General features: G+C 51.9%; 4 non-coding genes across 4 annotated transcripts; 2 read left to right on the top strand and 2 right to left on the bottom strand.

Moving 5' to 3' along the window:
- The first annotated feature begins 10,960 nt into the window (after window positions 1–10,960).
- On the top strand, window positions 10,961–11,042 carry TRNAS-AGA. Its single transcript has one exon. It is a non-coding gene; the product is annotated as a tRNA-Ser (tRNA).
- Window positions 11,043–12,565: 1,523 nt separating this feature from the next.
- Window positions 12,566–12,659, bottom strand: TRNAI-UAU. The gene is made up of 2 exons: window positions 12,622–12,659; window positions 12,566–12,601 (listed from the first exon to the last, which is right to left on the bottom strand). It is a non-coding gene; the product is annotated as a tRNA-Ile (tRNA).
- Window positions 12,660–16,710: 4,051 nt separating this feature from the next.
- On the bottom strand, window positions 16,711–16,792 carry TRNAS-UGA. The gene has a single exon. It is a non-coding gene; the product is annotated as a tRNA-Ser (tRNA).
- A 4,228-nt stretch (window positions 16,793–21,020) lies between these two features.
- On the top strand, window positions 21,021–21,102 carry TRNAS-GCU. The gene has a single exon. It is a non-coding gene; the product is annotated as a tRNA-Ser (tRNA).
- The last annotated feature ends 1,838 nt before the right edge of the window (window positions 21,103–22,940 follow it).

The raw sequence follows: 22,940 nt of genomic DNA, 5'->3' as shown, positions 1-22,940 counted from the left end.
CAGTTTAGCCTCCTTCCTGAGAGCTGAAACGCTTTGATCTATCTAAGCTCTGTGGGATCAATATGTGTCATGGTGTAATTCTGTGTTATTCGGGGGTCAGACTAGCTGAGCTAATGGACCCTTCTGCCCTTAAACGCCATGAAAACATTTCCCTGGCTTCTCCTTGCGCCTGACAGACACCACGGTGAGGGGCCCAATAGAAGATCCTGGACACAGCGCTCTGGCTCTTACTTTACTTGGGGACGTCAGCGCTTTCCTAGCAAAGCTGCTGCTAAAGCGCTGGATTTGGGGAACGGTTCGGCTCCGATTCAGAGATCTGCCTGCGGGGTGTGAACCTGCCACGAGGAGCGGGAAACGCAACCAGCAACGGGAGGCGTTGGCTGAGCTCTAGGCTGCCCCCGTGTGGCCAACGCTTAGAACTGAGCAGCAGAGTTTAAAGCTGGCGCTGGGAGGGACCTGAACACGCGGGGCACGAAGGCTCCTGCGTGTAACGCTTGTTGGGTGGGCAGCTGAGTGTAGCTGATTGCCAGAGTTCAGGGCTGCACCCCGGGGTGCTGAGCAGGTGTCTGTGCTCAGATTAGTCTCGCTATGCTGGTTTCTGGGAAGTTTAGGGTCACCAGTTCCCCCTCGGGAGAGGGGAACCAGGTCAGCCCAGGAAGGGAGGCTGGCAAAACTCTGGTACCCATTGGGCAGTGGGACTGCCCCTGTGAAGAGCCGCTGCAGTATATGTTAAAGAAAGTGTAGATTCAAATGAAGTAAAAATCTTAAGCGAATCCACAGGTTCCATAGAGTCTCTATGGATAGAAATTTCATGCTCTAGTAAAAATATAACATTAGGGATCTATTATCGACCACCTGACCAGGACAGTAATAGTGATGATGAAATGCTAAGGGAAATTAGAGAGGCTATCAAAATTAAGAACCCAATAATAGTGGGGGATTTCAATTATCCCCATATTGACTGGGAACATTTCACTTCGGGACGAAATGCAGAGATAAAATTTCTCGATACTTTAAATGACTGCTTCATGGAGCAGCTGGTACGGGAACCCACAAGGGGAGAGGCGACTCTAGATTTAATCCTGAGTGGAGCGCAGGAGTTGGTCCAAGAGGTAACTATAGCAGGACCGCTTGGAAATAGTGACCATAATACAATAGCATTCAACATCCCTGTGGTGGGAAGAACACCTCAACTGCCCAACACTGTGGCCTTTAATTTCAAAAGGGGGAACTATACAAAAATGAGGGGGTTAGTTAGACAAAAGTTAAAAGGTACAGTGACTAAAGTGAAATCCCTGCAAGTTGCGTGGGCCCTTTTTAAAGACACCATAATAGAGGCCCAACTTCAATGTATACCCCAAATTAAGAAAAACAGTAAAAGAACTAAAAAAGAGCCACCATGGCTTAACAACCATGTAAAAGAAGCAGTGAGAGATAAAAAGACTTCCTTTAAAAAGTGGAAGTCAAATCCTAGTGAGGCAAATAGAAAGGAGCACAAACACTGCCAACTTAAGTGCAAGAGTGTAATAAGAAAAGCCAAAGAGGAGTTTGAAGAACGGCTAGGCAAAAACTCCAAAGGTAATAACAAAATGTTTTTTAAGTACATCAGAAACAGGAAGCCTGCTAAACAACCAGTGGGGCCCCTTGATGATCAAAATTCAAAAGGAGCGCTTAAAGATGATAAAGTCATAGCGGAGAAACTAAATGGATTCTTTGCTTCAGTCTTCACGGCTGAGGATGTTAGGGAGATTCCCAAACCTGAGCTGGCTTTTGTAGGTGACAAACTGAGGAACTGTCACAGATTGACGTGTCACTAGAGGAGGTTTTGGAATTAATTGATAAACTCAACATTAACAAGTCACCGGGACCAGATGGCATTCACCCAAGAGTTCTGAAAGAACTCAAATGTGAAGTTGCGGAACTATTAACCAAGGTTTGTAACCTGTCCTTTAAATCGGCTTCGGAACCCAATGACTGGAAGTTAGCTAATGTAACGCCAATATTTAAAAAAGGCTCTAGGGGTGATCCCAGCAATTACAGACCGGTAAGTCTAACGTCGGTACCGGGCAAATTAGTTGAAACAATAGTAAAGAATAAAATTGTCAGACACATAGAAAAACATAAACTCTTGAGCAATAGTCAACATGGTTTCTGTAAAGGGAAATCGTGTCTTACTAATCTATTAGAGTTCTTTGAAGGGGTCAACAAACATGTGGACAAGGGGGATCCGGTGGACATAGTGTACTTAGATTTCCAGAAAGCCTTTGACAAGGTCCCTCACCAAAGGCTCTTATGTAAATTAAGCTGTCATGGGATAAAAGGAAAGGTCCTTTCATGGATTGAGAACTGGTTAAAGGACAGGGAACAAAGGGTAGGAATTAATGGTAAATTCTCAGAATGGAGAGGGGTAACTAGTGGTGTTCCCCAAGGGTCAGTCCTAGGACCAATCCTATTCAATTTATTCATAAATGATCTGGAGAAAGGGGTAAACAGTGAGGTGGCAAAGTCTGCAGATGATACTAAACTACTCAAGATAGTTAAGACCAAAGCAGATTGTGAAGAACTTCAAAAAGATCTCACAAAACTAAGTGATTGGGCAACAAAATGGCAAATGAAATTTAATGTGGATAAATGTAAAGTAATGCACGTTGGAAAAAATAACCCCAACTATACATACAAGATGATGGGGGCTAATTTAGCTACAACTAATCAGGAAAAAGATCTTGGAGTTATCATGGATAGTTCTCTGAAGATGTCCACGCAGTGTGCAGAGGCGGTCAAAAAAGCAAACAGGATGTTAGGAATCATTAAAAAGGGGATAGAGAATAAGACTGAGAATATATTATTGCCCTTATATAAATCCATGGTACGCCCACATCTCGAATACTGTGTACAGATGTGGTCTCCTCACCTCAAAAAAGATATTCTAGCACTAGAAAAGGTTCAGAAAAGAGCAACTAAAATGATTAGGGGTTTAGAGAGGGTCCCATATGAGGAAAGATTAAAGAGGCTAGGACTCTTCAGTTTGGAAAAGAGAAGACTAAGGGGGGACATGATAGAGGTATATAAAATCATGAGTGATGTTGAGAAAGTGGATAAGGAAAAGTTATTTACTTATTCCCATAATACAAGAACTAGGGGTCACCAAATGAAATTAATAGGTAGCAGGTTTAAAACAAATAAAAGGAAGTTCTTCTTCACGCAGCGCACAGTCAACTTGTGGAACTCCTTACCTGAGGAGGTTGTGAAGGCTAGGACTATAACAATGTTTAAAAGGGGACTGGATAAATTCATGGTGGCTAAGTCCATAAATGGCTATTAGCCAGGATGGGTAAGAATGGTGTCCCTAGCCTCTGTTCGTCAGAGGATGGAGATGGATGGCAGGAGAGAGATCACTTGATCATTGCCTGTTAGGTTCACTCCCTCAGGGGCACCTGGCATTGGCCACTGTTGGTAGACAGATACTGGGCTAGATGGACCTTTGGTCTGACCCGGTACGGCCTTTCTTATGTTCTTATGTTCTTATGCAGCCCCGCCAGGGGGAGCCGGTCTCTCTTTATGCAGCCTCACCCATTGCTCAGGACGAGGGTTGTGCTCAAAGATCTGTGCCCCGTGTTTTCACCTCCATGTGAAGCACACAGTGCAAATAACCCTCAGTGCATCAGCTCAGTTCCAGGCTCCACTTCCACCCACTCAGAGCGCAGAGCTCCCAGGCTGAGCCTGAAGTTGGAAGCGGGAGACCCTGTAACCAGCCGGGCCCTGTGGCTGGTGCCTGTGATCCCAGCTCCTGGGGAGGCTGAGGCCGGCGGATCACTTGAGCTCAGGAGTTCTGGGCTGCAGGGGGCTGTGCCGATCGGGTGTCCGCACTAAGTTCAGCATCAATATGGTGATCCCGGGGAAGCTTGGGGTTCCCAGGTTGCCTAAGGAGGGGTGAACCGGCCCAGGTTGAAAACAGAGCAGGTCAAATCTCCCATGCCGATCAGTAGTGGGATCGCACCTGTGAATAGCCCCTGCAGTGTAGCCTGGACAAGACAGTGAGTCTGCATGTGGATTTTACAGTATGTTGGAAATAGGTTGGGTTGCTTGCCGAAATGATCACTTGTGGCTGGTGTTGGATTCCCAGTCTCCATGTTACAGGGGCAGGAGAAATAAAGGGTTGTTATCCTTGCTGTGTGAATCGAGGGCAGCACAACTGTGCTTGGCAGACCCCGACTGAGGGACTCACCCTCAATTCAATAGCACTTGCTAGGCAGGGGACAGGGGTTCCAAAGCCAAGTGGGCCGGGGCCTGGGTCCCAACACTAAAATGTAGGTGTCAGACCAACGTTAGGACAGGGTGGCTGTGGAGGGATGAGTGAGTCCCTAGACACCATAGTGAGTACGGTGCCTTCTTATTTTCCCCCTTTTCCACCCAGGATGGCAGGTGAACTCTACAGAGGCACCTCGGGGCTTGCACTGACTAAGGACAACAGCTGTGAGTGGGGTACAGAGAGGGGATGGCTCATGTTAAAGGACTTTTGGTTGCTGGACTTACAAACCGTAGGGAGAAGGACACTGCCCAGCTTATTTGGGGGATGGGACTTTCCCTTGTGGTTTATGTTTATGTGTTGGGGCTGCTGACATGACTTCTGCTAACCCTGGGCTTACATTGCAGTGTAGACATACCCTGAGAGGGCATCTATACTGTGATAAAATCCCGCTGGCCCGGCTGGCCTGGATGATCTGATTTGGGCTCCTGGGGCTCAGACTGGAGCCCAGGCTCGGAGACCCTCACCCCTCGTGGGGTCTCGGAGGCTGGGCTCAAGCCCAAGTGTCTACCCTGTAATTTTATAACCCTGCACCACAAGCCCCACAAGCCTGAATCAACTGACCCAGGGTTTGAGACTAGTGACTTGGGTGTGTTAATGGCAGTGTAGACATAATGCTAGGCTGTGTCCACACTGCAATGAAACACCCACGGCTGTCCCGTGCCAGTGCAGGCTCCCAGGCTAGGGCCATGGGATGGTAAATTTGCACTGTAGACATCTCGACTCAGGTTCAATACCGGGCTCTGGACCCCACAAGGTTGGTAGGGAGTTTAGCAAGCAAAAAAGGTAAAATGGCAGCGGAGTATTACCCTGGACTCAATGGCATTTCTCCACTGGTCTGTCTGCTTTGGGGCAGGGACAATAACACGTCCTGCTCCATTCGTTATTTCAAAGGGCGGTTTAGGATTTTCATTCTCACACACGGTGCACAAAGCAGGACTCAACCCTCGGTGTAAACTAAATGAGTCACTCACAGATTCTGGCAGCCACAATGAGCATTTGGTGTGAGAGCCCAGACCTGCCCCTGTCCCAGAGGAAGGGGGTCATTGTGACAGGCTGGACCACTGACCTATCAGCTCTTAACTCCCAAACTTTCAGTAATTCTGTTATCAGTGGCTGTGAGTATAATTTAAACAGCCACACTGGGCTGCACCAAAGGCCCATTTAGTTTTCTGACAGTAGCCAATACCAGGTGCTCCAAGATGTACTCAACAAGGCACCACTGGGAGTTGAACCCAGGCTCTCCTATTTACAAGACAGGTGCTTTAGCCAGCTAAGCCAATGTGCTTGCTTGTGGCTAAAACCCAGTGTCTGCCCACACCTGACTCCCTGCCATCCCCACTGGGGCCTGAAAAGCTTTGCGTGTGTTGGATTCTGCAAAGCAGAGGAGCAGGTGAGGTTTTCCTTGCAAGGTGTGTGTGTGTGTGTGTGTGTGTGTGTGTGTGTGTGTGTGTGTGTGTGTGTGTGTGTGTGTAAATCTTTGGCCAGGTCTGCACTACAAAGTTATTTCAGCCCTCGCTCGGCAGCTTGTGGCTGGTGCACACACTGCAATGCCACGTCTGGTGACAAAATTGCCCTGTTTTGGTGACAAAATAAAACCACCTCGACGAGAGGCCTAGAGCTTTGTGCAGCAAACTTAAAGTGACAAATTGTCAGTGTAAATGCTGCTGGTCATTATATCACCATAACTGGTCTCCACCAGTATCCCACAATGCCCGCCATGAACTCGCCTGCCCTGCATTCCTGCTACAGAGGCCGGACCTCTCCCCTTTCATAGCTCCAGAAAGTTCTGACAGCTGAATGCTATCTACACTGGGATTAGGTTGATAGAACTGCATTGCCAGCCTGGTGTAATTACATCAACCTAATTTTGCAGCGTAGACCTGTCCAAAGAATCACACACACACCTGGGGAGCAAAACTTCACCTGCTCCTCTGCTTTACAGAATCCAAACACGAGCAACACTTGTCAGGGCCCAGTGGTCCCAGTGGGCGCTGTGATCCCCCGGGTGACCCTGTTACTGCAAAGTCCTGCTCTCTGGTCACACTCTCCCAGGGGTTAATCGCCCCTTCGTTTTATTGCTCCCCAGTCACTTACTGCAGGAAGCGCCGTCCACAGGGTGCAGTAGATCCCACTGCTACCACCAGATGTCACGGAGTGTAGGGGAGTCAGGCCCTGCACCCCCGGGCTCACTGCCAATTCACAAGGACTCTCAGCCAGCCAGTAAAGCAGAAGGTTTATTTAGACGACAGGAACACAGTCCAACACAGGCCTTGCAGGCACAGATAACAGGATCCCCCCTGTTAGGTCCATCTTGGGGCCCCGGAGCGCCACAGCCCCCCTTGGGGATCAGAGCCCTCTCTCTCTGCCTCCCCTCTTTTCCCTAGCCAGCTCCCGTCCGCCCAACCCCCTCCGGCCCCTCCTCTCTGCCCAGCTTCTTTCCTGGGCCAGGAGGTCACCTGACCCCTTTGTCTCCAACACCTTTAGATGCACCTTTGCAGGGGAGGTGCTCGGGCCATCAGTTGCCAGGAGACAGAGTGTCAGGCATTCGGTTGCGCAGGCCTTCTGCTTTGCTAGATACTTAGAGGCCTGCACCCAGCATTCCCAGCCCCCAGTACGAACAGTCCCACTTCGTCACACCGTCAAGAGGAGGTTTTGAGAGGAAAAAAGGTGCTGCTGAGCTGGTAGGGGAGGGCAAAGTCCCAGGCGGGTGTTGTGTGAGGAGCTGTGTAGGCCCGAAAAGGCGTGGTGCTGGGCAAGGGCAGGTGAGGAGGGCCAGGGCTTTTCCCAGGGCTGTTGCTGCGGCCAAAGCCTTTGGGAAGCAGAAGAGGGCCAGGGGTGCTGTTGCCTGCTGGGGCCCATGCGACGGTGTAGGTGTACGCTGACCGTAGCTGGTCTGCGGGAGCTGGGGCCACTCACTGTACCCCTTTCCTCGTTAGTATAGTGGTGAGTATCCCCACCTGTCACGCGGGAGACCGGGGTCGATTCCCCGACGGGGAGGATGACCCCTTTTCAAGGGGGGAACAAAGAAATCCCTGGCCTGCCCACCACATGCCTTGCATTCTCCTTCTATGGCCACTTCCCTTCGCACCCCGAACTGATGACTTTCACCTCCAGAGAGACAATTACCTCACAAGGACATGCTGGCCCTAGCCAAAGCCTCTCCCTGGCCTTCCGCCCCCGGGCCCAGCTTCGGGGCCTGCACGTGGGGGCACGTTTCAGAGCGGCAAAGGGAAATAGGCTGGCCAGGGGCATGAGGACAATGGCCCAGACGAACGGGGAGGAACTTGGTCCAGGGGTGGAGGAAGACAGAAAAAGCGGCAGGCATGGGATTGGCTTCCTCTATTTTTTCCTTTGCTCAGCATTTGACCTGTGACTGTAATGGGGAAACTTGAGAAATACCCGTGCCCGCCGATGAGGTAGGTGGCCATCCCGAGAGCGCAGACCTGAGCATTTTGCAATGAGCTGCTGCCTGCACCCCCAGCGCCTGGCCGTGATCGTATAGTGGTTAGTACTCTGCGCCGTGGCCGCAGCAACCTCGGTTCGAATCCGGGTCACGGCATTAATTTTTGGTGGGGAGGGGCTATCCTGCAGCACGCCTCGTGGCTCAGTCTGATGGCGTCCGTTTGTAAAGAAAGCCATCAGCCGGTCCACTCAGCACTGCTATTATAAGTCCTGTGCACTAACCCATTGCACCTCTGGTGCCCACCTGAGGGTCTTGTCTCCTTGATTCATGGATGGATTAGCGGAGTGGGGGGGTTCCATTAGCTAAAACAAATCCATATTAAAGGCTGCAGGATGGCAGCAGCAGAGGTGAGGAGCCTCCTTCCATGTGATAGAGCTGGTTCCCCCTTCCGTTGCTCAGGGGAAGGTTGGTGCTTTGAGCCCACCCGGTGCTGGAACATCCCATGGGTGAGATTAACAAGACTCTTGAGAAGAGAAGAGAAGGGAGGGGAAGTCTTTTCTATCCCTGCCTAGCTCCATTGGTCTCCTGTGGCCCTTTCGGCTCTCTGCTCCCCTGTTGAGGCTGTGTCCCATGGCGTGTGTGGGGGAGAGGGGGAGGGTTGGATGGGGCTCAAGGGGAGAAAGTTGTGTGTGACAGTGTGGGGGGGGAGGGTGTGTTCCTTAGGATAGAAATGATAGAAAACACAGGGGCAGTGACAGTGAAGCCCCGTGTCTGAGTGTTATGACCCTGTGTGGTGCTGCCGTTCACCACATGCCTCAGCTACTGAGTGTCCCTCTTAGAGACGCCGAGGACCGGAACTGATTTCAGCTGCTGGACAGCTCTGCTAGGTCTTTTTTCATTTGTACAGGAAAAAGCTGAGTGTTTAAATTCATTTCAAGCCCCCTGCCCCCATTCGGCAAACTCCTGAACATACTGGAGATGGGTCTGGAAATCGATTTTCATTCGAAAAGTTTTTAAAGGGAATCACTTGGATGGGAACTAGGAACCTATTACCCTGCAAAGAAACATTCACCCACTGAGCTATACTTGCAACAAAGAGTGTCATGCATACCCCACAGCAGGAACAGCTTTGAACCTGGGGGTGAGTAAACTTTATCTCTATACAAACACCACAGCTTACAACCTCCCCACCCCCGCTCTTTGTCACCAGAGCACAACAACAACTCTCCTTGGGGCACACACAGCTCCCCAGCTCCCTGCCCGTCAGTCTCTCCAGCATTGCTCCAATCCCTTAAAGCAGGGTCTCAACCACAATTTACCTTAGGGCCAGTGCCAGTCCTCCAGTCCTTCCAGTGGGCCAATAATGTCACTCATACCGCCCAGACCCTGCCCCCCAAAACTCCACCCTCCACTTGCCTACGGCTCTGGGAGGGAGTTTGGGTGTGGGGAGGTCTAGGGTGCAGGCCCTGGGCTGGGGATTGGGGTGCAGGGTCTGGGAGGGAGTTTGGGTACAGAAGGGGTGAGAGACTGGTCTCTGGGAGGGAGTTTGGGTTGGGGAGGGGTTCTGGGGTGCAGGCTCTGAGATGGAGTTTGGGTGCTGGGTGCAGGCTCTGGGCTGGGGCAGGGGGTGTGTGGAGGGGGGTGCAGGCTCTGGGAGGGAGTTTGGGGGCCGGGGAGGTGTGAGAAGGGGGGGAAGGCTCTGGAAAGGAGTTTGGGAGTGGGAAGGGGTATGTGGGGAGGGGGTGAGGGTGCAGGCTCTGGGAGGGGGTAAGGGGTGCAGCGCTTACCTGGGGCTCTAAGGCAGGGCGGGCTGAGGGGCCTCCGTGTGCTGCTGCCCCCAGACACCGCCCCTGCATCATCTCATTGGCTGCAGGGGTGCTCGGGGTGGGGGCAGCGCGCAGAAGCACAGCCCCACCCCGCCCTGCCATGCGGAGGGGCCGGCAGCCACTGGAGCGAGCAGACAGATGCTGCTCAGCTCCGCTGCACTGCTGGGGCCCCTGGGTGGGGGAGCGCCTGGGGGTGGCCGGTGTGGCCAAGGGAGTGACCCGGTCCCAAAACTGCTGGAGCCCCACGGGCAAGACCTGGGAACCAGGACTGCCAGCCAAACACCTTTAAGAGGAGGCATCACTCTCCCTGTCAAAAACTGATCTTCCTCCTTCAGTTCAGCGACAGCCTGAATTGTGCCTTATCCCGCCAGAGCCGGAGGATTGAAAGCAGCAACATCAAACCCCTGTGTAGCTCGCAGGAATGGACATAAACACTCCCTGGTATCTGAGGAGATGTTCAGCTTTGCCCTTGGTCAACTACAAGGCTAAAGGGAAAGGAGGTGGCGCCAGGTATAAAGAGTGAAACACGACACATCATAGTTATGTCCAAGGTGGCTGCAAAATCTTTTTATGTACTTCCTGTTATCAGCAGTGTATTGTTTTCTCTGGAGTCTAGACCTTGGCCAAGAAATTTGTATCTTGATAAAATAATCGACTGCCTCTCGTGAAGGCAGTGGACTTGACACCCACTGGGGTGTCCCTACACAGGTACAAGTACTAACAACAGTGGCTGCCTTTTAGCCATAGATTTTAATCAGGGCAATAAATACAACCCCCTGTTAAATAATTTCTCAGCCCGAGTCCTTCACCCACATACCCTAGAGCATTGGGCCACCATGTGGACGTTTCATTTCTGACCTCAGTTTCACACAGAGACAAAATTTCCTTTGCACAGATCCATGAACAGAAAAATCTTCCTGTGTCTCTTGTCTGAGCCAGGGCATTCGATTCCAGTGACCCCTTCTCTCCTGCAATGGCGATGGTCAGACAGAGGGGACGTGGCACCTGCATCCCTGCCAGGGAGATGTTGACTCGGCTCTTTCTTTCTGCTGCTGTTGTTAGTCCATGAAACATCAAGGGTGGAATGCAAGGCTGAGTTCACGCACCAGCCCTCAGTGCCCCAGAGAAATCCTGCCCCCTGCTATTGGAACGATGTGCTGGAGATTTGACTAGGAAAGGGACTGTCTGAATTGTCAGAGTGGGGAATGAACAACAATCTACAGCAATGTCATTAACACAAACTCACTCTGATCATGCTCCAACCAGAAGGGAAATGGGCAGGAATTCTCCCTGTTCAGCCAAGGACACACTTACACTGATGCGCAGCTGTGAGTGTGTTGGGGAAGCTGGTCTGAGCAAACAATTTGAAGTGACAATTCAATGAGAACAGAATTATCATGTAGTGAAACAGATGCATGGCAAGTAGTTGTGGCCCAGTGGTTAAGGCGATGGACTAGAAATCCATTGGGGTCTCCCTGCGTAAGTTCAAATCCTGCCAACTACGCAAGCACTGTTGTGTTGCTTTTATTGTAGTCTTAGTATGTGAGCATCCACAGTGTGAACTGGAGCCAGATCTAGTTTCACTCTGTCTACAGTTAAAACACTGCTATGGCACTTTGGAGTAAACAGTGACTGGAGGGTTTTTCCCATCTTTGTAATAGCTACATGGACAGAACAATTCTTCCTTTTCTTTAGCACTATCTAACCAGTGTTTAGGTCACCTTAACTCTATGGGTTTGCGGGGGGTCACACGCTGAGAGACGTCGCTCTTCCAGTTCAGTGCCCAGCGTACACCAGCCCTTAGATCCCTCTGGGTATTTCAATGCAGGCACTGACCTGTGAGAGGAAAACATCAGCTCACAAACACAGAGACTGAATTCCCCACATTTAATCTCGCTGCACTTTCCAGAAAGTCACAAAATTCAATTCATTCTTGCTAGGAGAGAGAAAAAATAAGTGACACTAAGTTTTTGGCTTGGTTAAATAAAATTAAGTGTTTAATTAATATAGTAAAAATCTGTACTGATTCCTCTAACTAACACCACACCGTGAAATAGGAACAGAGACAAATCTTGTCAGTGACGACTAATTTCACAAATGATCTTCCCTTATTAATTTCCACGCTGCCCCCATTGGATGTCTGGGCATCTCCAGTGTCATTGCTCTGCATTCACCTTCTCCTTAGACTTGTTCTCGGACATTCACCTTCCTCTGCAGCGTGGGGCTCGGGTCACTTGCTGGAGGATTCCCTGCACCTTGAGGTCTTTAAGCCACGATTTGAGGCCTTCAATAACTCAGACATAGGTTAGGGGTTTGTTACAGGAGTTTGTGGGTGAGATTCTGTGGCCTGCATTGTGCAGAAGGTCAGACTAGATGATCATAATGGTTCCTTCTGACCTTAAGTCTATGAATCTATTCCCAAATTTGGAAAATGGTGCAGTTCAGAATGTGAATAGTGACCCCATCTCCTTCCTGCACCTGCTCTACATTGCTCCACAGCATCTTCTCCCGTGCAGAGTCATCCCAGCACGGCAGTGCAGCCGCCCAGGGTTCAGCAGGGGCCCCTGGCAAGGACCGTGGGTGCAGCTAACAGCCCGGTGTGCCTGGCCGTGAGGCAGCTGTAAAAAAGCAACCCCCCTCCCCAGAAGTACAGAGACTGAATTCCCCAACTTTAACATCATGACCCCCTGTAGAAAGCCAGATGTGTCAGTTGTATTTTCACAGGGAGATGCAAAAATCAAGTGACACCAATTTTTAAGTTGAGTAAATAAAGTTGAGGAGATAGTTATTAACCTCACAAAAATACACTAAAGATCCCTCAACATAACACGTGAAGGTGAAATATGAACAGAGACAAACCTTGTCAGCAAAGGCTCATTTCCCAACCAATCCTCAAAATGACCTGTGCTCTAGAGAGGAGGTAATAAGTGAAGGGGGCATTTTTGACTCCTTAGTGTCCCTGGGCTGGAATTCTACATTCCACAGAGCCAAATGAGGGGGTGGTGCCACTTGGTTAATGAAAACTAGTGCTCCAGGTGAGGCTTGAACTCACAACCTCAGCATAGCTCCTCTCAGCACTGCTCTATAAGTACTGTGCACTAACCAATTGTGCTACTGGAGCACCTGTTAATTGCTATTCTCCCACTTCCCTAGGTTGATAAAGCCAAGGAGTGACCCCAAAATATTCTCAATGGGGTTGAGAGCAGGTAGTGACAAGTGTTGTACTTGTTCGGGTGGATTCTTCTTAAGGGTTCCAGGCACCATTTGGCCCTTTTGTTCTTTCCTGTGTAATAACAGAGCTGGTTAAGACTCAATGGAGAGTCTTGCTGCAGACCAACAGATCTGAAATCACTGAGAACCAGCTCTAAGCATTAGTCCTGCTTTGGGACAGTGTCTCTCATGCAACAAACTGCCCAGTCTGCGCTAGCAGTGAGGCTCCCTCACTAACAGCTGAAATCAGGGAGAGCTGTGTGAAGTGCAGGGCCCCAGGGGTGCCTGAACAGGGGGGAACAACACCCCAGGACATTAAAAAATGGGAGGGCTCTGCCTTGCCACTTTGTAATGACCGTAAGGGCGAGTGAGGGTGGGAGGGGGCAGAGAGCAGTGAGCGGGAAGTGGGGTCTGGGGGGAAGAGGCAGCGTAGGAGCGGGTCCTTGGGGAGAAGGGTGGGGCAGGGGCGTGGCCTCAAGTGGAAGGGGTGGGGCTACTGTTCGTGCTCTGGTGGCCGCTACTTTTAGGCAGGGCTACCCGGGGGTGGTGACAAATGGGGCAATTTGCCCCAGGCCCTGACCCCGCAGGGCCCCCGCGACCCCTGGCCGAGAATCCCTTCCCTGGCTAGAGGCACCTTTTTAATTTTTACTCACCCGGCAGCAGTCTGGGTCTTCGGTGCTGCCGAAGACGCGGAGCGAGTGAAGGACCCGCTGCCACTGAAGACTCGGACGCCGCCCAGTGAGTACAAGCGCCGCAGCAGGTGGGGCCTTTTTTTGTGTCCGCTCCCCGACTTTGCCCCAGGCCCCGGATCCTCTGGGTGGCCCTGCTTTTAGGGAGCCTGTTCCGCTCCTGGTGGGACCACAAGACGTCCCAGAGCAGAGAGGGTGGCCAGCAGAGCGGTGACAGGGGGGAAAGGCAAGTGGCCGGCAATGTGGCCAGACAGCGGAGGGAGAAAGGGTCTTTCCCCCCAGGAGGTGAGAGGTGAACTCTGGGTTTTCACTGACCCAGGAAAGCAGCTGGGGGTGAGGTGCAGTGAAGGGAGTGGCACATCCAAAAAGCTTCTGGTGTCTGGATTTAGGAGCCCGAGGCAAAAGGCCACTGCCCAGAGCGCTGTGGGTGGGTGTTTTGCTCATAGTGTTGTGTTATGAATCCTGATTGTGGTGTTTTCCCAAGTTAATACAAGGTGATTTTCCTCCTTTTTCTTAAAGTTTCTTTTCTACACTCAGTGGTTGTGAGTGGTGAAAGTATCTCCTCTTAGAGGCACCCAGTGGCCAGGGTTAGTTTCCCCAGGTTACTGGGTGGGGGCTTAAGCAGATTGTGGGTTGTATTGTTGAAGAGGAGCCCCAAGCACCCAAACAGGGAATTGTAACTTCAACTTTCAGAGTAAGAGCCAGAGGTGCTGCCAGCTGAGCTAGTCAGGCCGCCTAAAGGTATTAACGCCTTTCACCGCAAGAGCAAACATCGGGTACTTCTGTGCTTCTCAGCAGCTGGGAAAAAGCCTCTTGTGGAAAATATCTCCTGCCCCACTGCCAAAAGGAGCCCCTTGAGTGAGAATGGTCAGAGGCCCCACCTGCTTTCCAACCACCTTGTGATGCTGGCTGCAGAACGAATGCTGGTCTGTGAGTGGCCTTCAGTAGGGGTTTTGGCATGGCAGGGAGCAGGGAGCAGGCTGGCCGGGTGTCTCTGTGGCTGTCTGCTGGCCACGCATAGGCATGGTCCTCCCGTCCTCTTGCCCTGCCCTCAGCTGCTCTGTGGCTTTTAAGCCTTCCCTTGGAGCTGTCAGCACCAGCCGCCTCTGCTCCAGGTGCCCAGAGCAGGAAAGATGTGTTGGGTTCCAGCCTGGGACTCTTCCTCCCTCCTGCCTAGCCCTGACTATGAAGCCTGGCCCTGGCACTGCTTCCTTTAAATGCCATGTGGGCAAGAGGAAGAGTGTGGCAGCTGCAGGGACCAAAGTTGTGGACATCAGGTGAAGCAGTGAGAAACAACCATATGGTCAACCCACAGGACTCTCTAGCCAGACTGTTAAGTTCTAGGACCCCAACCTATCGCGGCCAATCCATTGAACCGGCCGGACCAAAGACCTATCTCCAGTGGGCATCAGTCACCCAGCAGGAGGGAAAAAACTCACCCTAGTTGACCCTGAGAGAGGGTAGCCAAGCACATTGAGCTCCAGGGCTTTGCAGCAAAATCATATATCACCAGGAGGTCTCACGGAGAGTTGAACTCAGATTCCAGTATTCAGAGTCCTGCCCATTACACCTTGGGACCTGCTGCCATTTACTTTTTTTAGGCTTCTGTGACTCTCAGCTGGCTGGCTTCCACTCTGCACTTGTTGCTTCCCACCAGCGGCTTCCTCTCGCAGGACTCCCTCTCCTCCTCCAGCGACTATAGTCCTGCACTACCGGATCCGCAGGTCCTGCCCTGAGTCCCCACATCCCCCTGCTTTGTCTCCGTTCCCTGCAGGCTGCAAAAATGTCTTCACTCGATGCTCCTGCTCATGTCGGCCAGCTGCAGCCTCATCTCCTGGAACTCGGGCAGCTGTCGCTTGATCCGGTCGTACAGTCACACGCTGACTGGCTCCCCTGCCTGGATGCTCTTGTGGAAATCCCACAGGAGACACTGCAGGACTTGGCACTGTTGGTTTCTTTAATGTTGTGATGTTTCCCCAGCCCTCGGAACAAAGCCGCCAACTCCTCCCTCACTGACTCCCATCAATCCCCCTGGTTACCACAGAACCCTCTGATGCTTTCCTGTTCTGCCAACACCACCAGGCCTCGCCCCCCTGCTCCTTTATCTTGCAAGCTCTGGATGTTCAGCTTCCAATATCCTCTGCCCTGGGTCAGGGAATTGCCCACATTGAGCACACGGCTAGAGCTGCATGATCCGAACAGTCCATAGGCACCACTCTGCACTGGGCTGTCGACGTGCTCTCCTACATGTAAATCTGGTCAGTGCGACTCCTGGCCTGTCCCCGCAGAAAGGTGTAACCCCTCTGTGGCTGGTGTGAGCTCGGGTCAGAGGAATAGGAGGCTACCACCCGCCCTCCACTGGTTCCGCTATGGAGAAACACGTCCTCTAAGCCAACCTCACTACAGACCTGCGCCAGGTAGTGCTCATCATAGAAGAGTTTCCTCTGATGGTCAGGAAAACAGGACCAGCAGTCCTCAGGCCGGCTGTCACAATTGAAATCCCGCCCTGATGCCAAACACTGTGCGGTCCAGAGGAAGGGAGCCAGTTCCTTCATAGGACTTTCCTTTCACGCCTTAACTGGGAACCATACCCACTAATATAGCCGTAGCCAGTGCCATGGAGCACAAAGCCCACCAGTAATCACCTCCCTGGTCCGAGCTCCAGCCCCTTGTGTACTCACACCATGAATGTGAAGAACAAGACCCCAGCCCCATCATTCTTCGCTGGCCCGGAGGACCAGAGGGGTGGGCTCTTCCTCCAATCACCCTCTGCCCATCAAGCTACCCTAGAGTTGTTAATGTGCATTTCCTGAACACCCACCTTATCCAAGTCCAGCTGCTCCAAGGCACTGAACATCAAGTGCCTCCTCCTGGGCCCCCAAACCCCTGCCACCTTCCACAGGGCCACTTTCACAGATGCCCCTTCCCTGGTACTGCCCTCACTCAGCTGCACAGAGGAGTTTTCATCCCCTATTCCTGCCTGCCACTGCCCAGCAGCCCCCCATAGCGTCAGTGACATGGATCCTTTCGCACTCTAGAGAGAGGAGCAGAACCAGGGCTATGGCTGATCCATGGGGCACCAGGTGAGTGGCAGAGGCTACAGGTGCTGAGACTTTGCCTGACCCCTCAGGGACACAGTGTGAGGTGGTGTCCCAGGGATCTCTATGAAAGGAGCAGAACAGGTTTTACATGGGGTGGGGAGAGAATTGAGAGTGTCTCAGGGGGTTGTACAGAGGTGTTGCCCGGGTGAGAGACTGGCTAAAACACAGGCCTCGCTGTGAGCAGGATTCAAACCTGCACAGGGGAACCCTATTAGATTTCAATTCTAACGCCTTAACCACTCGGCCATCACAGCTGTGAGTACAAAACTCCCCCACTGCCAGAGAAATTGGTAAATAATCACAATGGCCAGGCTTGAAGTCATCTGCACTACAGAATTCCCACAGCAAACCTGGCTCCCAAAGCACAGGGGGGATTGGGGGTTTGTTCTCTTTGCTTAGCCATGTGCAGTAGCTCATGCTTCAATGCGTCTGTTAGTCTATAAGGTGCCACAGGACTCTTTGCTGCTTTTACAGATCCAGACTAACACAGCTACCCCTCTGATACTCCTAGTGACACTCTCCAATGGATCCCCATCCTCCACCCACCGTGAGGTAGGTAGGAGCGGATCATTATTATCCCTACTGGAAAGAGGGAGAAGCTAAGGCTGCGAATGGAGAATTGACTTGTCTTAGGTTACACAGCCAGCCAGTGGCGGAGTTGGGAATAGGACCCAAGAGCCCTGATTTTCAAACTAACCATCAGATCTTGAATTTCACACATTGAATGACCTGAATAAAGTGCTCTCAGATGAGCTCAAGACCAACAACAGTGCACAGTAATTATTCAGCAAGTATTTGAGGAGAACTGCAATGTTAGAGAGAATCATGAACTGCTCAGAGACTATTAATGCAGCAAAATTTGTCAAACATATAACAGGTTATGACTTATTTCCTTGGTCTTAAAAGAGAACAACAAGGACCTGAGTCTCCTCCCTGTCAATAACCCCCTGCTCAGCCAATCAGGGTAGAAACTGAGGACGGGAGGCTGAGGGTTCTCACCAGAGAGCCCAAAGGATGGCCCAGGTCACTGGTGGGGATCACTGCCCGAGCACTATTTCAGCCCCATATTTTTGGTTGGACCTTCCAGAGTGGGAGCTGCAGAGCGCTCCCCTGCAACACACACACACACACACCTCACTCCTGGTGTTGGGAGGGGAACAGATGCAAGGACAAAAGAAGCAAGAGACAAAGAGAAAGGAGGAAGGGATGGATGGACGAAAAGGTGAAACCAAAAGGACAAACCCTAATGACCCCAGTGATTCTAAGGGACAAAATCCCAGGTGCGGAATAAAATTCTGCCTCCTTAAGTTCGTGTTTTCCATGCCTAGAATTCAACTGTCACCAGATGGATCAGACTGAACAGGTTTCAAACCTCGAGGAGGCTCTTACCTTCTAAACTGGGACGGCTGTTTTCTAGTAAAATCACTGAAAGGGAAGGAGAAAACTCGAAAGAGGCTCCCCCTGGCACTCACGTCTGTGAACCCAAATAATCTCTCAGTCCTCAAAGAGAGACCTGGAGAAGGAGACTTGCTGAAGCAAAGTCACAGGGGTCTTTGAGGTTTCCCTGGCCTCTCGCCCCTGTCCTGCCTGGCTGATGTCAGCATCTCTCTGTGAGGTCACCACCTCCCCACCACCTTTGACCAATAGTCTGAGGTCCTGCAAAAGGCCTTTGTGATGTCACTGCCACACCCCTCCCCTGCTGTGCTAATGTCCTGCCCCTTGCCAGGCACTTTGGAGGTTTGAGCTACTCCCTGTGGATCACCCCACTCAAGGAGCATTCGTTCTAGGAAGCAAGCCGGCTAGACAGGAAAACATCAGACGCTGCTCCCAATGCTACACTCATTTTTTCAGAAATTAGTCAACTTTATGGCCAGAAGAGACCATTAGAGCATCTAATCTGACCCCCTGCATATCACAGGCCTCCTGTATGACACAATAGCTACTTTTGGGATTAACACATTCCAGAAAGTCATCTAGTCTTCATAAAATGACATCAAGAGATGGCGAATCCACCACATTCCTTGGTAGCTTGTTCCTGTGGTGAATCATCTTCGCTGTTGAATATTTGTGTCTTATTTGTAATATGAATTTGTCTCTTTTCACCTTCCAGCCACTGGGTCTTGTTATGCCTTTCTCTGCTGGATTAAAGAGCCCTTTTTATAACCAATCTTTTCTCTCCATTAAGGCCTTTCAAGACTTCAGTGAAGTCACCTTTCAATCTTCTTTTGATAAGCGAAATAGGTTGAGCTCGTTCAATAGCTCACTAGAAGGCATTTTTTCCAACCCTCAGAACATTTGTCATCAGACTCCTGAACTGCAGCTGGATGTGGTTCTTGTTTTTCTGCACAACATAGCTCCTGGAGAAGAGGGATCTGCAAATGTACATTCGTATGATACCTTTGTTTAATTGATGAAAACATAAACTAGACACTTAAAGGACTGGAACTGATTTCAGCTGATGGACAGCTTTGCTAGGTTTTTATGCATTTGGACAGCGAAATGTTGAGCGTTTACATTCATATCAAGCACTCCCGTCTAGAGGAGCCCCTGAACATAATAGAGAATGGAAATGAAAATGTTTTCCTTTTTTTTAAAAAAAGAAAGAAGGTTATAAGAGAACACGGGGGTTTGAACTGAGAATTACTTGAGTTGCAATCAAGCACTCTACCACTGAGCTATACCCCCATGACAACAGGAGTATGGAATCGTGATCTCCAGGACTTTGAAGGACAAACCCTGATTCATCAAGCTCCTTTGCCATTCCCAGACCACAGGTGGTTTTAAAAATGGGGTTTGATTAAACTTCTTAAATGTGGCAAACACCACAGCTTGCGCACCCACCGATATAGCTTCTCCCACTGACATAGCTGCCACCTCTTGGGAAGTGGATTAACTGCACCCACAGGAAAACTCTCTCCCCTCAGCAAAGAGCAGTGGTTCTCAAACTGTGAGTCAGGACCCCAAAGTGGGATGTGACCCTGTTTTAATGGGGTCACCAGGGCTGGCATTAGACTTGTTGGTGCCCGGGGCTGAAGCCAAATGTCTGAGCCCCACCACCCAGGGCTGAATCCCTCAAGCTCTGGTTTTGCCCTCCCCTAACTGGGGCAGGGCTCAGGCTTTGTCTCCCCTGCCTCTGCCCAGTGGGGAGGGGTTTGGTCCCTCTTTCCAGGGCCATGTAGTAAGTTTTTTTTTTTTGGCAGAAAGGGGGCTGTAGTGAAAGGAAGTTTGAGAAACCCTGGCATAGAGCCTCTGAATATGTCTAGACTTGGCTCCCTGTGGTAGATCAAACACTGTGGCACCATGGAGACACCACACACCAGCCTTGTCTAGCAGGCAAGAATCAAACCTCCACAGAAAGACCCCTGTTGCTTTCTAACCCATCTTCCTAAGCCCTCAGCCACCACCTCTTAACACAAGAGCTTTTCTACACGATGGTTCTGGTCTCACTGAAGGGTCATTTCCAATTGTTTGCTCAGACCAGCATTAGGGAAAATGGTGCCCTGGGCAAAGCTTGTACTTTGGCACTTCCCCATTGCCCCTGGATGATCCCCACTCCCCCTTTACCGCTAGCTCCTGCACTCCCAACCCTTGCACCTCCTTCACCCCTAACTCCTGCCCCCTCCTGTGCCCCCTTTGCCCTTAACTCCCTGGGCCACCAGCCATTGCCCCTCTCCTGCAGCCCCTTCACATGGTTCCAGTGCTGGGGGCCCCGCACTTGTTCTCCCTTTCCCTGGGCTTTGGCATCACTAGCCCCTGATTAGCGAGTAGGGTTCAGTGGTTCCCAAAATGTGGGGCATGACTCCTAGGGGGACACAGAGGAACATTCATGGGGGCACCTCAGGGCCTGAGCCAGCCCCCATGGAGGGAGTAGCACTCAGCCCCACTCTGCCCCAGCTCTTCCCCAACCCCTCCCTCAGCCTGGGCCTCTGGCTCCCAGCTCGGCCTCGACCTCCTTACCCCTGTCCGCACCCCTCTTCCCAGCAAGCAACAGCCCCACTCCCAGCCCCGGTTCTTGACCGTGGCTTCCGAGGGGCCACAGCCATGGCTAAGAGGGCACAGTGTGAAATGTTTGGGGACCACTGGGTTAGGGTGACGTTCTCAATCACTTCTACAAAGTCCAGTAAAAGCTATTCCTCACCCACCCACCCCTCCATCAGGACTGACTAGGTATGTTCTGCTGCCCTTCACTCATACAGGACGGATAATAACATTTCATTCCATTCAATCCTAAAGTGATTTGTAACCCACCACCAGCCAAAACTGGTCATTTTGGGAAAGCGGCCCCATCATGCTGCATAGCTAGGCAGAGTAGGTGTGTCCATGCAAACACGGTCTGTTCCTGAAGTCTTTCCCCCAGCTCTTCACTAGATGTGAGGGGGGAGCTCATTCAGCCCCTGCTTTCACTTAGTATTTAAAAACTCCTTATTGTCCCTATCTCTGCTGGCCTTAGATTTCTCCTCCTGTCTCTTTCTTAACAGGTCAGATGAGGTGGCCGAGTGGTTAAGGTGATGGACTGCTAATCCATTGTGCTCTGCACGCATGGGTTCAAATCCCATCCTCATCGGGTGCATTTAGTCTTCATCCCCCCCTTTATAGACAACCCTCTCCCCCTTTCGTACAATGACAGATCAAACAATGTTGCTTCTTGCAAACAAAAACCTTCTCAGAAACTCAGAACTCCCTTGCTTTAAATAAAATGTCTAAATCCCAGATTTCTTAAAAAACAGGTGGCAAGGTTGTAGAAATGTTGGTGGTGCCCAGAACCCCCCCAAACTCTGCCCCCACCTGCCTAAGGCTCTGGGCGGGGTTTTGGGGGGAGGTCTGGGGTGCAGGTCCTGGGCTGGGGATTAGGGTGCAGGAGGGGTGCAGGGTGCAGGCTCTGTGAGGGAGTTTGGGTGCTGGATGCAGCTCCGGGCTGGGGCAGGGTGTGGGTGTGCAGGAGGGAGTGAGGGGTGCAGGCTTTGGGACGGAGTTTGGGTGCAGGCTCTGGGCTGGGGGTGGGGGTGTAGAAAGGGGGAGGTGGTGCACGCTCTGGGAGGGAGTTTGGGGATAGGAGGGAGTGCAGGATGAGGGCTGTGGGGCTGAGGATGAGGGTTTCATGCTGTGGTGGGGCACAGGGCTAGGGCAGAGGGGTGGGGTGAGGGGTGTGGGGCTGAGGATGAGGGGTTCATGCTGTGGTGGGGCACAGGGCTAGGGCAGAGGGGTGGGGTGAGGGCTGTGGGGCTGAGGATGAGGGGTTCATGCTGTGGGGGGGGGTCAGGGCTGGGGATGAGGGGTTCATGATGTGGGGGGGGCTCAGGGCTGGGGCAGAGGATTAGGGTGTGGGGGGATGGAGACTCTGGCTGGGGCTTGGGGATGAGGGGTTCATGATGCAGAAGGAGGCTCAGGGCTAGGGCAGAGGTTTGGGGTGTGGGGTGAGGGCTCATGATGTGGGGGGACACAGGGCTGGGGCTGAGGATCAGGGTGCGGGGGGGTGAGGGCTCTGGCTGGGGTTGAGGATCAGGGTGCGGGGAAATTAGGATCAGGGTGCAGGGGGATGAGGGCTCTGGCTGGGGATGAGGGTTTGGAGCATTGGGGAGGCTCAGGGCGAGGGCAGGGTAAGGGCAGCCTGCCTTGCCGTTAGTGGCGGGCAGGCGCTAGGACCCTCCGGCAGCACAGAGCAGGCAGGGGAGAGGCGCGCGCTGCTTTCTGTCAGGCAGGGACGCGGCGGGGGGGGAAGGGACACGCGGGGGGGGTGGCAGGCGGAGGCTGGGACCTGCTCCAGGCAGGGACGCAGCGGGGGGGGGGGAGAGGTCCGCGGGGGCCGGGGCCTGATCCAGGCAGGGCTGGGGGAGAGACCCAGCTCCAAATATTGCTGGAGCAGGGCACCCGGCATGAATATTCCTGGAGCCCAGGCACCGCACACAGATATAACCTGCCGCCCATGGTTGGGAGGGAGTTTAGCAAGTGGAAATGGTAAAACCGCATTGAGGGGAGTGGACCACTGACCTATCAGCTCTTAACTCCCAAACTTTCAGTAACTCTATTATCAGTGCCAGTGAGTGTATAGGTCCATCTAGCTCTGAATCTTGTCTTCTGACAGTAGCCAACACCAGGTGCCCCAAAAGCCACTCCTTAAGGGACCACTGGGAGTTGAACCCAGGATCTCTTGTTTAGAAAACAAGGGCTTTAGCCAGCTAAGCCATGGTACCTGCCATTACTTAAAGCAGCGTGTTTGCCCATACCTGACTCTCTGCCAATCCCCACTGGGCCCTGACAAGTGTTGCTCGTGTTTGGCTTCTGTAAAGCAGAGGAGCAGGTAACGTTTTGCTCCCAAGGTGTGTGTGTGATTCTTTGGACAGGTCTACACTACAAAATTAGGTTGGTGTAATTACATTACTTAGGCTGGCAATGCAGTTCTAT

Source organism: Mauremys mutica, unplaced genomic scaffold (assembly GCF_020497125.1).
Source record: "Mauremys mutica isolate MM-2020 ecotype Southern unplaced genomic scaffold, ASM2049712v1 Super-Scaffold_100466, whole genome shotgun sequence".
In the NCBI taxonomy this organism is placed as follows: domain Eukaryota; kingdom Metazoa; phylum Chordata; order Testudines; family Geoemydidae; genus Mauremys; species Mauremys mutica.
The sequence above is the reverse complement of the archived record's forward strand: the minus strand, read 5'-3'. Positions and strand labels throughout refer to the sequence as shown.